The following is a 13,629-nucleotide window of genomic DNA, read 5'->3' on the forward strand; positions in this document are numbered from 1 at the left end:
TTTCTCAAAGCATTCTTAGAGAAAGGTACAATGCTAGATAACCAAAAACCAACAATTAAAATACTAAATAAGAAGCCACCCAATCACATTGTTTGTGACTGCATATAACTATAGTTTATTATGAGAAGTATATGTTGGTGATAATATATTTTAATGATAATATACTTGTTTTATTGTTACCACTATGTGCAATAATTCTCCATTGAGTTGTCTTCTGATTTACTAAACATATACTCCACACCTTAATAAATTATAACAACCAGCAGTATATTTTTAGGAAATTAATATAATTGTTACTGTGATATGCCTTTCCTAAATCTTTTTCACCTAATTTTATTCTTAGGAATTTTTTTAAAAGCTTTTTCTAAAAATACTGTGCTGATAAAATCCAAAGCATCTTCCTGAATGTTAAATTAAATTGTACACAGAGTTCCTGGGTGGCTCAATCTGTTGAGTATCCAACTCTTGTTTTCAACTCAGGTCATGATCTCAGGGTTGTGGGATCAAGGCAGTGTCAGGCTCTGCACTTGGCGGGGAGTCTGCTTGGAAGTTCTCTCCCTCTGCCCTTCCCCTCCCCAACTCTCTCTCTCTCAAAATACATCTTTTTTTTTTTAAGATTTTATTTATTTATTTCTCAGAGAGAGAGACAGCCAGCAAGAAAAGGAACACAAGCAGGGGGAGTGGGAGAGGAAGAAGCAGGCTCCCAGTGGACCAGGGACCCCGATGCGGGGCTCCATCCCAGGACCTGGGATCACGCCCTGAGCCGAAGGCAGACACTTAACGACTGAGCCACCCAGGCGCCCCTCAAAATAAATCTTAAAAAAAATTGCATAAAATCCCTTTACCATAGCTTAACTGAGAATGCAGATCAGAAGAAAATTTATTTCACTGGTGACAGTGTTGCCCTTAATCATTTGCAAACCACATCAATGGTTTATCAGACTTCAGTGAAGAATGTAGGTGAACTTACTTGTAATTGCTACAAATTGCTTCCTTTCCACTTTCTAAAGCCTTCATATGTAAATAAGACACTTTTTCATTTTCATGTAAGTTCTGAAATAAAAAGGATTTTTAAACTGCTTTTTAAATATGGTCCACTGTCTTAAGATTTGCAAAGGAAGAAAAAATAACACAATCTCAAACTCCGTTCAAAACAAAGGAAGTAAGAAATGTCACACTGGGACAGATAGGCATTGCTCTATTTGTGTCCGATAATGAATTTAAAAAAATATATTCCCAAGGTACACGTAATCCAGATCTCATGCTTTGGCAGACTTGACCTGTGGAAAGGATGGGCAGTAACTCATGGAAGCAACCTACAGAATAAAAGGAATGGGTTCCACCAGCTGTTCACAACAGGATGGGTGCTCATATACAAACAAGTGACCCATAAGCCTTTTTCCTTTGCAGAAGTATGTCTCAGTTTGCCTGCTAGCCTTTTCCCATTTCCCAGCCACTTTCAGTGCTGCTCATCATGTTCATTTTTACTGTAATACCCACTTCCAATGTTGCATAGAAGGGACTAGGTCACACATTATGATTTACTTCAGGCCCTACACTCACTAGAAATAATCTTAAATTCCACTTTTTTTAGAAACAGTATGGCCAAGGGAAAAGCAGATTAGTTGCATTCGAAAATGCTTACTTAAATAACCAAGCATCTGTTATTTACCCATTTTCAACATCAGTGGATTCACCTAAACTCTCTTTTCTACCCATTTAAAATCTGAGAGTAACAAGTTCTATGATAATATCCATTCATTCAATACTTCAGTATAAAAGACACAACTATAACTTGGGATTTTCCCTGCTTCTACCCCCTCAAAGGTGGACCGTTTATGACAAGTCTGAATGTTTACTTTGGTTACAAATGTCTGCAGAAACATATGGTCTGATCATATGGTTCTAATAATGTTCCCTTTAGTACTTTGCAGCTTTGACCAATTTCAATATTTTTTCTGGAATTGGAAATTCTTTCTTGTGGGAATGTACTCATTTATCAAAAAATGAATATGTGGTTGTTAAGAACTTTTTGGCTTAGTGCAATATGAAAGACAGTAAGTTTTCTGGGGAAATACAACTTTGTGTAGATTCATAGTCTTATTACACAAATTCTTCCAATTTCAAGTGTGTACCCTCGAGCTTGGAGAAAAATGCTATGTTGTTAATTTTTTTCTTTTTGAGCTACATCATCCAATGTCTTCTCATTCTGAGTTTCTACTCCTCTATACAGTGATTTCCAGGCAATATGTAATTCAATCCCAAAAGAAATTGGGGGAGTGGAGCAAGGGAGGTTCTCTCTTGGTCTATTTTCTTCTCTTTGCCGTAACTGAAAACCTTTGTTGAATAGTACCTACGGAAGGTAGTGAGAGTTCCGATTCAACAGCAGGAGGAGCTCTTCCTTCCTCCATGAAGACTTGGCCTTTTACTCACTTTATACAAAAAGCAGTCTAACATAAAGAAGATTGTCCTTGCTTATTTGAGGTTTGCTTGGCGAATTGCTTGGTGGATTGTTCAGCTAAAGAATATGGAGAAACTTTAGTCCTGAAACCAGATGTGTAGCAGTGATCTATTATAATTATTATGAATATACTGTAAAAGGAACACTACTCACAGATGTATTACAGTGTGGAGGAAGCTTGAGCAAAATTACTTTGCTATTTCTAATTGCTGAAGAGATATTTGCATTTTAAAATTTTTCTCTTAAAATAGCCTTCTCTTAGACTATGAATCTTCATGTAATTTGTTATAGCCTCTATTATGGGAAAAAATACATTCTCATATATTTATATGATAATCAAGTTTCTGTTTTAAAACTAACTGGTTTGAAAATTTTGACAGGTACTATTTCAAATTTAATTAATGTAGACTGATTTTCTTATTGTAGAATATGAAGATTTATTAATATTCTCAATTATACATAATTAGAAAACAAAGAAATATACTTTTCTCTTGAAAACAGTTTTGATTCTTTTTTTTTTTAAGATTTTATTTATTTATTTGACAGAGATAGAGAGCCACCGAGAGAGGGAACACAAGCAGGGGGAGTGGGAGAGGAAGAAGCAGGCTCATAGCAGAGGAGCCTGACGTGAGGCTCGATCCCACAATGCCGGGATCACGCCCTGAGCCAAAGGCAGACGCTTAACCGCTGTGCCACCCAGGTGCCCCAACATTTTGATTCTTAGGAAGGCACTAAGCCTAATGGACTGGAGCATGAGTTTGAGGTTAGGACATTTTTTTAAAAATTAATTTATTAATATTTTTTTAGAGAAAGAGAGGGATAATGGGTGGGTGGCAGAGAGAGAATCTCAAGCAAGATCCATGCCCAGCATAGAGCCCAACACAGGGTTTGATCTCGCAACCCTGAGATCATTACCTGAGCTGAAATCAAGAGTCAGCCCAACCAACTAAGCCAGCCAGGCACCCCAGAGTTAGGACATTTTAAATCCCCACTTACTGCTTTCTAACTTTTACTTATAGTCTTTGAAACTCAATTTTCTCATCCATAAAATGAGGACTTGCTTACCTCATGGAGATGCTATGAGAATAAACTTAATTAATGAATTTACATAATAGGCAATAGCAAACATAAACTAGTACTTTTTTTTAAACTTATTTTTGTGATTCTTCTAGGTTAAACTAAAGATTGTGAAAGTTAAGATTTTACTTTTTCCTTTAAATACATAAACTAATGGTTTTCAAAAACTTTATCCAGTCTTAACATCCACTATACCTCCTATTAGATCTTTATAAGTGAAATTGAGATGTTGAATCTGGTGGTTCATGGTTTTTGAAAGGCCTTTTTTTATTTTTTGTAGGCATGGAGAAAGGTTTATCTTTAAATGCCATCTGGAATATGAAAAAATGTTCTTTAACCAACTACTTACAGTGTAAGAATTGTATAACCAGTCTGTATTCCTGTGTCCTTTAATTGGTGCTGAAAAAAGTGACCCTAGAAACATTGCTGAATCAAGGGTAAGTTTTTATACATTTGTTCTTGAAATTTAATATGGAGCTGCTTATGTATAATGATATTTCATATCTTCATCATAACATAAGTATTATTATGTTGCAGATAAATATAATTAATAAGGCCCATTCTCTCTTTTAATAAAAAAACAAATATAAAATATGATATCCTATTAAAGGTTAACTTTTCCTAGATATAGTACTTCAGTAAATTTGGCATTAAACCATAAGTATCAAAGCCAAAACTAAAAAGCCATTTAGGATGGCGGCATGGAAAAATTAGACACATTATAGTTCCACATTGCAGTGGAATTACATTTTAAAAACTTGCATTGTTAAAGTAATTCTGTCTTATCTCTTCGTGTGTTTTTTCAATCTGCTCACTTAAGCCTAATCAGGATTAAATATAGTTGGAGACAAAGACATGACCCACAGATTAGCCTTGTAAAGTAAGGATTGGATTTCCAACTCGGTGTAAACTGCTAGTGTACATCCCTAAACCTAGCAGAATCAAAGTTATAATAGTAATGTAAATAATTTGGTTATAAATATAGTTTTATCAAAGGATAGAAGTACTTTCAGTATGTTCTATGAATAAGACTAGGTATGTTCTTAAAGAACTATGAATTACGTTACTTTAAAAAACATCAAATCCCAGGTAACTAAATGTAGTAAGATTTTTAAAAATGTTTTCTTAGTATAATACAGTGCGGCGGGTAAGAATGTGAACTCTGCAATGAGACCAGTTGGATATCAAATTCTATTTCTCTTCCTCTTTATTAGCTCCATGACCTAGAGCAAGTTACTTAACTTTTCTTTTACTTTTGTGCAGAACTAGGGAAATAATAATACCTAAGCAATAAGGTTCTTATAAGGATTAAATGAGTTAATTCCTATAAACCACTTAGAATAGTGCCTAGCATGATGCAAGAACTCATGCAACAACAAACATAATGATAATGATGCTATATTATTATTATTATTTATATCACTTTAAAAGTCTTTAGTCATTAAATAGTACAAAGTCACTCATTATCCCAACATTAAATAACATAATTAGATGTTAGAACATTTATCCATTTTAGTGTTTAAGTTGTGTGATGATGGTTAGGCATATGAACAACTTAAACTATAATATTCCTGTTTTAGCATTATGAAATAGTATCATAGTCCCTTAGCAACAAGAAATGCTCTACTGCTGTGGATTTTATAAGGTGAGTTTCAATACACATTCAGAGGAAATGCCATTTATAAGCATACAGTTAATTGAATGCTCACAGGAAGAGCATAGTTAAGTACTATTCCTTTGTGGGCTGATGAATTATGCCTTACAATTAATACTTCTCTGTGGGAAAAAAATAGAGCTTGTCTTTCTTCCAAGGAAGGTAAAATTGGCAGTATGGGAACATTGAAAAGTTCTGGCAGGGTTATATATTTTATTTTTGAAAATTTACTCTTCCCAATTGGAAATGTAATAAAGATTTTGCTACAATATTTTGTTCCATTGTCTTGCTTGATAAGAAATTTAGACAGGACGGTAAGCATAACCTTATTTTGGTTAGGGCTACTGGGAATTAACTTTCAAATATGACTTTCTCTTTTTTGGTTATGCCCATATCATAGCCATCCACATCACACTCTTGTGTTAGTGAGTTAGGAAATTATGTCACTTATTATCATATATGTTAACTAAACATCACCATTATCTGTGTTACTGAGAGATAATTTGCTTTTTATTCCCTTGTTCAGTCTTAACCTAATAGTAGCACACTAGATTTATTTTTACTTGTTTTAATATAGTGAATTTTTAAATAAATATTGGAGATATTTGGGGATCTAAAATCTGAAATGATTGTACATGCAAATGTACTGTGTGCAAATGAAGGATTAGATCTACTGTTTCTGGCTTTAATGAAGGTGGTTGTTATAACTATTGTTGACAGTCTTATGGATGAAAATGAGATTTACTCTAGAGATGTTAGTATTTTTAACCCAGATACATCATATGTAACTTAATAATTTGTGGAAGATAAATTTTTTATATTTTTATTACCACCCAGAGTAAACAAACTACATTTTCTCTGATTTACTGTTCTTAACATCTCCCTTTTCCCTTTTATCTTCAAAACATCCATTAAATAATGTTAGTTTTTAAAATTTTCTGTAGATTTATTTTTTTTTTAAGATTTTATTTATTTATTTGAGAGAGAGAGAGAGTGACCACGAGCGAGGGGGAAGGACAGAAGGGGAAAGAGAAGCAGGGTCCCCATTAAGGAGGTAGCCCAATGCAGGACTTGGTCCCAAGACCCTGAGATCAAGACCTGAGCTGAAGGCAGGTGCTTGACTGAGCCACCCAGGTGCCCAGATTTATTTTTTCTTATTGTTTAATTTCTCTCATTTATGCCTATTTATAACCTTTCTCTCTTTTCTCATTTTTTTTGCTATTATTTATACTAAATTAGAGTTTTCATACTAGTGTTCCCTAAATGACTGCATCAGTAAAAATCACATAACTGCATAAAAATTTTTTATTTGTTTTAGATGATATAACATTCTTACTTCAGTAGAAAAAGTAGTAGGAATATTTTCACATTTTACACATGTGGCTTGATGATGGACCTACATGTATATGGCTTGGAGCCTTTCTTTCAGTGGAAACAGTACTAGAAAAGCAAGAGTAAATCAATGACAAGGAAGAGAATCCCCCCGGAAAAAAAAGAGGAGTGAGGAAAGGAAATAAAAATATTATAGCAAGCACTTGCATCCTATTTGGCAACTGTTAAAAGAGATCATTGTGTCAATCCAAAACACTGAATTTCTCCTTAGTTAAGACAACACTTCTTTCTAAGAACTAGACATACTGTGAGATTATTACGTCCCTGCCGTACCAATATCTCTAAAACAGGATGAAGGATGTGAATAAACTAAAAACTTCAAGTTGCATCCAAACATCAACAAGAGTAATGGTTCAATAGGGAATTGCGGGGGAAAAAAAACAACCAAACTGCTTTCTTTCACATCTCCCAGTTTGGTTAGTATGTGTATATAAATGAATGAAAAAAGTTCTAAATAAATGATGTTAAGTGTTCTTTTTAATAATCCACTCTCTATCCCTAATTCATTAAAGCTTCAGAAATTTTGTTCTTATTATCCTTAGAACTTATCTTTGTAAACATCTAGATTCTTTAGAAGATACCTTAATACAGCTGAGAAACTTCTCACATTCATAGTGATCATTAGTAAAAGGACTAAGCAACTATACTTTATTATAGTTGATCATCTAAGTTTTCAGCAATTTTTTGGAAATAATTGCCTAATTCAAATTTATTGGGCATTTTCTTCAATGAGTTAATTTTCTACCCATTTGTTATTATACCCATCTTTCAGTAAATTTCTATTTTAAACTTAAACTTACATAGTAACCCCATAATTTCAAAATACTCATTTTAAATAGTTTTTTTTTTCTTTTTTAGGAGGGAGAGAAAAAAGAGAGCACATATGGGGAGGAGGTGGGCAGAGGGAGAGGAAGAGGAAGAGGGAGAAGGAGAATCTTAAACAGGTTCCACACCCAACAGAGAGCCCATTGTGGGGCTTGATCTCATGACCCTTAGATCATGACGTGAGCCAAAATCAAGAGTTGGACACTTAACCAACTGAGCCACCCAGATGCCCCAATCATTTTAAATCTTAATGAGTATATAACTCTATGTTAAAGAATGTAACTCTTGATATTTTGTAAAACAATATATACTTTTGATAAGAGTCATAATTAAAATAACTAACATTCAAGATTATTTTCACTTCTACCTTTATGTATTTAATAATGTTTTAAAATAGTTAGAGGATACCAGAAATATCAATTTCTCTTACAAGATGAAAAAGTCCATTGAAATCTAGGAAACATTTACAACCTATAGGAAGAAAATTATAAAACTTACCTGGAAGATGTTAAGCAGTGATTTTCAAATGGAGGAAAGTGTATAAACTTCTACTCCAAAGAATTCTTATGTAATTAGAGTTACTCTTGATGGAAGTGTGTATGCATGTAAATGACATGGAGGCTGAAAAGAAGTTTGAAAGTAAAAGTTTAAATAGATACTGTGTCATAGGATTAGTGAAATAAATATTGTACAGATATCAGCTCTTTACAAGTTAAGGTAGAGAATTAGTTGATTTTGATATAATGACTAGTGAAGGGATCTCACCTTAGCAGATGTTAAAAACATACAGCAAACTTACAAATAATTAGAATAATGTAGGAATGGTGGTATGAGGATCTTGGTGAACTCACTTTCCCACAAAAACTATGAAAACTGGCAAAACAACTAACAGCTGTTTCAACTAACGGAAGCCACAGAATGAACTGAAAAAAATCATCTCCCCAAGAAAAACTATTTTACCTCAGTAAGACAACAGTGTCAGTGACCACTTCCTAGCTCTGTGGTACCCTAGCCATTCAAAGCTATCAGTTTCACAGCCAGTGGAGAGGTGCTCAGTTAAAAGGTAACACCACTACTAAAAAAAATTAAATATATAATTGCTATATGATATAGCAATTCCAATTCTGGGTATTGAATTGAAAGCAGGCTCTCAAAGAGACAGTTGTACATTCATTAATCATTGGAGCATTATTTACAATAGCAAAGAGGTAGTATCAACCTAAATGTCCATCAGTGGCTGAATGGATAAAGAAAATGTGGCAGACACATTCAAAGGGATCTTATTTAGTCTTAAAAAGGAAGGAAATCCTGACACACAATCTTGACCTTGAGAACATTATGCTAAGTAAACTAAGCCAGTCACAAAAAGAAAAATGCCTTATAATTCCACTTATATAAGGTACCTAGAATAGTCAAGCCCATGGAAATGGAAAATGGGAAATTGTTTATTACTCATAGAATTTCAGTTTTGCGAGATGAAAAAGTTCTGGAGATTGGTTGCACAACAATGTAAATATATTTATTACTAATAACTGTACACTTAAAAATAGTTAAGATTAAATGTTATGTGGATTTTCCACAGTTAAAAAAAAAATAAAGCAACATACCCCACAGTAGAGTGAATATTTTGTCTGAACTTGCAGCTCCCTAAGAAATCTCAATTCCCAGAGTGTTATAGCTATTTGATTTAAATCAGTGTTGGAGGTGGGGGAGGAAGCCCTACTTGCAGGACATTACTGAAACAATAGCAACCTTCTAGCAATCTCAGAATTACCTAACGCTTGGATTTCAGTTGGTACAAGCAAAAGTCTGGCCAGGAATTTAATAGTAAATCCTGGAGAAATAGAAAGGCTTTGGGAACTTTGAATATTTCTGATGTATTCCTGGGGATTAAAAGGCTACATGCTTGAACAAGCATGTTCATGAAAGACATGGGAAAGAAGACCCACTCAATCACCTCTAGCTGACTTTCAGGTCCCATACAAGAAGGAAGTGAAGGATTAAGTCTGTCTTATAAACTGCCTAAGTTTGAAGACATGCCTTCTCACACAGATTCTCTCAGCAAAGGATGGAAAATAAAGTCCAGGTATTTCAAGAAATCTTCTGTCTGGCTATTAGCTGTCTACTAAATTATAGTGACCCAGAAGTGATTCCTATGAATCCAGCTTCAAAAAATGTTTTAAAGAACTTTAAAGAAAAAAAAGCTAGAAGACAATTCAGCAACAGGGAATACAAAAACTATACAGTTACCCTAAGAAAATTGCTAAACAAATGAACAACAATAAGACAACAAACCAAATGCCAGAGGAAGAATAGACCAAATGCCAGAGTTGTTATAATGTATTATCTAAAATATCCAGTTTTCAACAACAAATTACTAGACATGCAAAGAAATAGAAGTGAAAAGCAACCAAAGAAAATGTCCTCAAGCTGCTACAAGTTTTGGATTTAGTAGACAAGGACTTTAGATCAGATTATATATATATATATATATTCATATTAAGAGAACTCAAAGAAACCATACCTAAAGAATTAAATGAAAGTATAACAACATTATTTAGAAAATATCAATAAAAAGATAGAAATAATTTTTAAAAAGAGCCAAATCAAATTCTGGAGTTAAAAAGAACAATAAATGGAAAAATTCACTAGAGGCACTTAATAACATATTTGAGCCTGAAGAAGAAAACATCAACAAACTTGAAGATGGGTCAATACAGATTATCCAGTATAAAAAACAAATTTAAAAGAATGAAGAAAATTAACAAAGCCTCAGAAATCTGTGAAACACCATCTAATATTACAACATATGCATAATGGAAGTCCTAAAAGAAGTAGAGAAATAGAAAGGGACAGAAACATTATTTAAAATAAGAATGGCTGCAAATTCCAAAATTTGAGGACAATTTACAGATCCAGAAGCTTAACCAACTCCAAGTAGGATAAACTCAAAGAGAATCACATTTAGACACATCATAATCAAACTGACAAAAGTTGAAAATGAAGAAAATATTGAAGGCAGCAAGAAAAATATGACATCATATGTAAAGTATGCTCAATAAATTAGCAGTTACTTTTTCATCAGAAACCATGGAAGCTAGAAAGCAGTGGGTTAATGTCTTCAAAATGTCAAAAGAAAAATCCTATCAACCAAAAAATTCTACATGCAACTAAACTTTCTGTCAGAAATGGAGTATTTGAAAATCAAACTATTTTGAATGTAAAAATTCCAAGGGATTTACCAAAAAAAAAGTTCTAAAAATAATAAGTGACTTCAGCAAGGGCCTAAGATATAATATAAACATATGAAACTCAAAATTTTTTCTATATACACCAAAAAGCATGTGAACATCAAAATTAAAACTGCAGTGCTATTTATAATGGCTCAAAAAAATGAAATACTTAAGTATAACTCTAACAATATATGTATTAGATTGGTATGCTGAAAACTATTCAGCACTGATGAAAGAAATCAAAGATCTAAAATAAACAGGGTGTGCCTGGGTGGCTCAGTCAGTTAAGCGTCCAACTCTTTGTTTTGGCTCAAGTCATGATCTCAGTGTCTTGGGACTGAGCCCCACATCAGGCTCCATGTTTGGTGCAGAGTCTGCTGGAGATTCTGTCCCTCTCCCACTGACCCTCCCCCCCTGCTTACACTCTCTATCACTTTCTAAAATAAATAAAATCTTAAAAACATAAAATAAACAGAGAGGGACGCCTGGGTGGCTCAGTTAGTTGAGCGACCGACTCTTGATTTTAGGCTCAGGTCGTGATCTCAGGGTTGTGGGATCAAGTCATGTCAGGCTCTGCACTCAGTGGGGAGTCTGCTTAAGATTCTCTCCCTCTCCCTTTCTCCCCCTCTCCCCACTCATTCTCTCTAAAATAAATTTTTAAAAAATAAAATAAACAGAGATACATTATGTGTTCATTCATTCTAAGAACTAAGATGTCAGTTCTCTTCCCCAAATTGATATACAGGTTTATTGCAATAACTGTCAAAATCCCAGCAAAGATTTTGTAGATATAGACAACATTATTCTAAAATTTATATGGAAAGGCCAAGATACTAAGATAGCTAAAACAATTTTGAAAAAGAAGAATAAAGTGGAAGGAATCAGTCTACTTGATTAAAAGACATTTTATGTACTTATTGTAGTCAAGACTGTGTGGTTTTTTAGGAGGGATAGAAACATAGATTAATGGAACAGAATAGTGAACCCATAAATAGATCCTCACAAATATCCCCAGCTAAATTTTGACAAAATGCAAAAGAAATTCAATAGAGGACAGATTGACTTTTCAATAAGCAGTTCTAGACCAACTGGACATCCACAGGCAAAATAAAACAAATCTCAACATAAACCTCACATCTTACACAAAATTTAACTCAGTTGATCAAGAATTTAAATGTAAAATTATTAAACTTTTAGAAAACAGTAATGGGAGAAAATCTTTGGAGTCAGGTCTAGAAAAAGAGTTTTTAGACTTGACCCCAAAAGCATGACTCATAAAAAGGAAACATTGTTAAATATAAGACTTATTCAAAATTAAAAACTTTTGCTCCAAAAAAGACCGTCATAGGGTGAAAATTAAAACTACAGAGTGGGAGAAAATATCTGAAACCACATTTCTGACAAAGGACTTCTATCTCAAAAATATAAAGAACTCTCAAAACTAAATAGTGAAAAACAAGCAATCCAAATAGGATATGGACAGAAGACATAAAAAGACCTTTCGCCAAGGAAGATATGCAAATGATAAGAGTACATGGAAAAATGTTTGACATTATTAACCATTAGGGAAATGCAAATTAATCACACTGAGATCTCTACATACATATCAGGATGACTAAAATTTAAAAAACTTGACTACACCAAATGATGGTGAGAATGCAGAAAACCTTCATCACTCATACACTATTGTGGGAATGTAAAATAGTACAGCCATGCTCACAATTTGAAAGTTTCTCTAAAAACTAAGAATGCACATTCACCAAGAGAACCACCTTCTGAACCTTAAAATATACCTATATCAAAACAGAAAGAACCCAGCCCAAGTGGGTTCACTGATGATTTCTACCAAACATTTAAAGGAGAAATATACTAATTTTCTACAATCTCTTTCAGAGGATAAAAGCAGAGGGAATACTGCCTAACTCATTGTATGAGGCCAGAATTACCCTAATACCAAAACCACACAAAGACATTAGAAGAAAAGAAAACTACAGAACAATATCTCTCATGAACATGGATAAAAAATTCTCAGTAAATATTACCAAATCAAATCCAACAATGTATAAAAGAATTATACACCACAACCAAGTGGGATTTATCCCAACCAGACAAAGCTGACTCAATATTCAAAAATCAATAAATGTAATCCATTACATCAATAGGCTAAAAAAGAAAAATCACATAATTATATCAATAGATGCAGAAAAAGCATTTCACAAATCCAACACCAACCATGATAAAAACTCTCAGTAAACTACAAATAGAGGGGGACTTCCTCAACTTGATAAAGAATATCTACAAAAAACCTACAGCTAACATTATACTTAATGATGAGAAACTCAGGTTTCCCACTAAGATCAGTTAAGAAGCAAGGTTGTCCCCTCTCATCAATCCTTTTCAACACTGTACAGGAAATTCTAGCTAAAGCAATAAGACAAGAAAAGGAAATAAAACGTCGACAGAATGGGAAGGAATAAATAAATCTGTCTTTGTTCAGTGATGACGTTATCATGTATGTAGAAAATCCAAAAAACCACATCAACCAAAACACCCCCTGGAACTAGTAAGTGATTATATAGCAAGACTGCAGGATATGAGATTAATAAACAAAAGTAAGTTGCATTCCTATATACCAGCAATGAACAAGTGGAATTTGAAATTAAAAACATAAAACCACTTACATTAGTCAAAAGAACTAATGAAATACTTAGATATAAAGCTAACAAAATAGGTACCAGATCTAGATGAAGAAAACTACAAAACTCTGATGAATGAAATCAGAGAACTAAATAAATGGAGAGCTACACCATATTTATGGTTAGGAAGTCTCAATATTATCAAGATGTCAGTTCTTCCCAACTTGATCCACAGATTCAATGCAGTCCCAATCAAGATCCCAGCAAGTGATTTTGTGGATGTCAATAGACTGGTTTGAAAGTTTATACGAAGAGGCAGAAGACCCAGAATAGCCAACACAATATTGAAAG

Source organism: Ursus americanus, chromosome 23, assembly GCF_024610735.1.
Source record: "Ursus americanus isolate L20-20 chromosome 23, mUrsAme1.1.p, whole genome shotgun sequence".
In the NCBI taxonomy this organism is placed as follows: Eukaryota; Metazoa; Chordata; class Mammalia; order Carnivora; family Ursidae; genus Ursus; species Ursus americanus.